Raw genomic sequence first — 3234 nt, 5'->3', positions numbered from 1 at the left:
ATGCAAGTCATCTACTTAATCATATCATGCCAGTTCCAGATACTTCCATTCCTCCCCTCTCGGGATCCTTTCCGGTATCCTTCACACTAGAGTCACGGATATTACTCACCGGACTCATCAACCCTATTGGTCATCCACAAATGGTAAACGGGAAGCTCTCACGTCCCTCTCACGAATCATTTCACCGGTCTTGAGTGCCCGTGAGCCCAAGTCTAACCATTTGTAACTCTACCAATAAATGGCCCCTTTCGGGTAACCGTAATGCAATTTATGTCCTCTCACGGAGTGGATACCGGTCTTGAGCACCCACAAATCCACACTACTACCACGGGTTGTTCGGTCTCAATGCCCTTCCGAATCGAGTCTGATATGATAGGGACATCCTAGCCATACATCTAGACAAGTCCTATGCATGTCGTTCAATAACCCGGAAAGCGTCAATGGACACCTTCGGAGAATATCCCATACTATTCCCTCCGATGTCCAAGGACAAAAGCACCAGTAGGGTACCCCTCAATCCCGAGTTATACTTAAACAATCACATGCCCAAGTTCATCATATCAGTTCACAAGATACAACGTCATAATAAACATTCAATTCATGACATTGACATAAGTCATCATATATTGAAATTGATAAACATGATAAAACATTGAAGTAATATAATGTAAACACAAAGCTATTGTTGAAAGACATATGTAGCAAGTCTAACATGATAAGAATATGAAATAGAAACTATATTTACTAGGTTAGGAATACCAAGTCAAGATTTCCATATTCTAGGTAATTACATCGATAACTATCCTTACCTTGAATCGGAGAAGAGAATGGTCCAAGATCACAAGCAAGTGGCCCAAATAGTCTTAAAGTCCTAAACAAGCATATATGAAAGGTTAGAGAAGAAATCAGAACAATCAGAGATCAAACGAATCAGAACTAGGCAAAAGTTGTTGACAGCAACTCTATTGGTCGATACATTTGGTCGATAGTATCGACCAATAGTATTATCGACCAATAGTATCGACCAAAACAAATTCCAGGACAGCAGGCTGGCTTTTTGGATTCTTGCCCAGATTTGGTCTTCCGGGTCTCGGATTGACATGAAACTTGGAGGATAGACTAAGCACAACATGGGGAAGCTAATTATCAAGAAACTTTCATAATCCAATGGTCCATTTGGAAATCCCCAAATTGACATATTAAGGTCAAGAGTTGTAGATCATGGCATTGGCTATATCTCAATGCAAATTAGGGGAAAACATGGGGGATTAGGTAGGGAATCGTTTAGAAGTAACATGGAGCACATATGCAAGGTATAGATTAGGTTAATCATGAGCTTCATCTCAGTTTTGATAAATAAAGCAAGTTGGTAAGCAATAAATCATGGAAATGTATAGTCGATGATCATGAGGCGAATCAATCATAGTCATATCGGTGAAAACATCATTGTATGGGGTTTGGAAGGTTCATGGCAAGGTGTATGCAAGGTTGCAGCACCTTGGCCATGGTCCCAACAGTAAAATAGAGAAAAGATGAGTGAGAAAGAGATTAGGAGAGAGAGTCATACCTTTAAAGTGGAACAAGAAAGTAGGAATGAGTGGTTGGCAATGATTGATGAAGAAGATGCTTCACCACTACCAAGGAGGAGTTCTTGGGAGGCTCTCTCACGTTCCCAGATGTTAAAAACGCGAGAATAGGGCTCCAGTCTCGAGGAATAAATAAATAGAAAAGAATATTCCAAGAATCTTTAAATCTGGGCTCAGCAGACTTGTTGGTCGATGGTATCGACCAATAGTATCGACCAAAACAATCTCTGCAGAATTTTACAGAATAGTTCAGCAACTTTAGGTGCAGACTTGGAGGGCTATACAAGGTCAAATTGCATGGGGTTTTCTCCTACAGTTCACTCAAGAGGTCTAGTTTTAGGGAGTACCTTCGGATTATGCACAGGAGTCCGTTTGCTATTTCAACTGTCTTGCTCTTCATCAGTGCGCAGATTCTAACTTAACACTGGTAATGTGCTCAAGGAAGGAGCAGCATCATCAATATCCATAAACTGGAATCCCGACATTACGTCATCGACCAGTAGGGCCCATAAGTCCCTCCTACCAGCACTTCGGGTCTTTGGACCTACAAACATAACAATGACCGGGTCGTGTCAAGGTTAGGTAAAAGCTGGATTTTACAATGATTGCCTTGACTGATCTTCGAGGTTGTGGATCACACTTCCAAGTATTGCAATTAGGGTACTAGCTGGGGGGATGTGACATGTTCGACCAAAACAACGTTTCAAGTAGAAGAAATGATGCCTCGAGCCTCAAGCATGAGAAGTTCAAAACTAAAGATGACACTCAAATTCATTCAGTCGAAGTAACTAAGAACTCCAAATTGAAGTAATAATATTGATTATTGAATCATGAGAACTACTTTAATATCTCATTCTTGCTTTTGATTATATTATTGTGCTATATGGAAGTATGATTGCCTTGAACTGATCTTCGGGGCTGTGGATCACACCTCCAAGTATTGCAGTTAGGGTAATGGCTGGGCGGATGTGACATGTTCGACCAAAACAATGTTTCAAGTAAAAGAAATGATGCCTCGAGCCTCAAGCATGAGAAGTTCAAAACTAAAATTGAGCATCTTTCTCTACATCCTCCTCGTCTAAGCTTCTGTGGTGGTTGACAAAAAAGGATTCTTTCCAACCTCCCAGGATGGTCGAGCAATCTTGAGCTCATCGTAGAGACCAAGGTCAACAAAATCCTGAAAGCCTGAGACATCGAGGTCAACATGCTTTTTAAGTACATCCTTAAAGACAAATTTCTGACCATAATTGAACCCAGGGCCGGCTAGCTCCGCCATGAAGTCACAACACTTTTTTGTTCGGTCACTTCACACTTTAATGTGCTACCTGCAATATTGGTTAAGCGAAAGTTAGACCAAACTCTGCTTGACCAAATCAAAGCTTGATTGAGAGGGAGACCAAGTCCCTTGGTCCAAGCATGGAACCACCGTGACCAAGTGACTTGGGGGGGGGGGGGGGGCTAGTGATATGGTCGACCTAAATAGACCAACTAGGGTTTACCATGAATGAACTAGACCGGTCAGAACGTAGTCGAACATGGGTGAACCGAGTAACGTGACGTACACGTTAAGTAACGTATGCTAAAAGAAATAAACTAACCCTCCTTTAACTTCAGGATAAGACTTTTGTGGGGGGGGGGGGAGTCTCCT

Source organism: Hakea prostrata, unplaced genomic scaffold, assembly GCF_041222555.1.
Source record: "Hakea prostrata isolate BN-2017 unplaced genomic scaffold, UWA_Hpros_2 contig_104, whole genome shotgun sequence".
Taxonomy (NCBI): Eukaryota; Viridiplantae; Streptophyta; class Magnoliopsida; order Proteales; family Proteaceae; genus Hakea; species Hakea prostrata.
The sequence above is the reverse complement of the archived record's forward strand: the minus strand, read 5'-3'. Positions refer to the sequence as shown.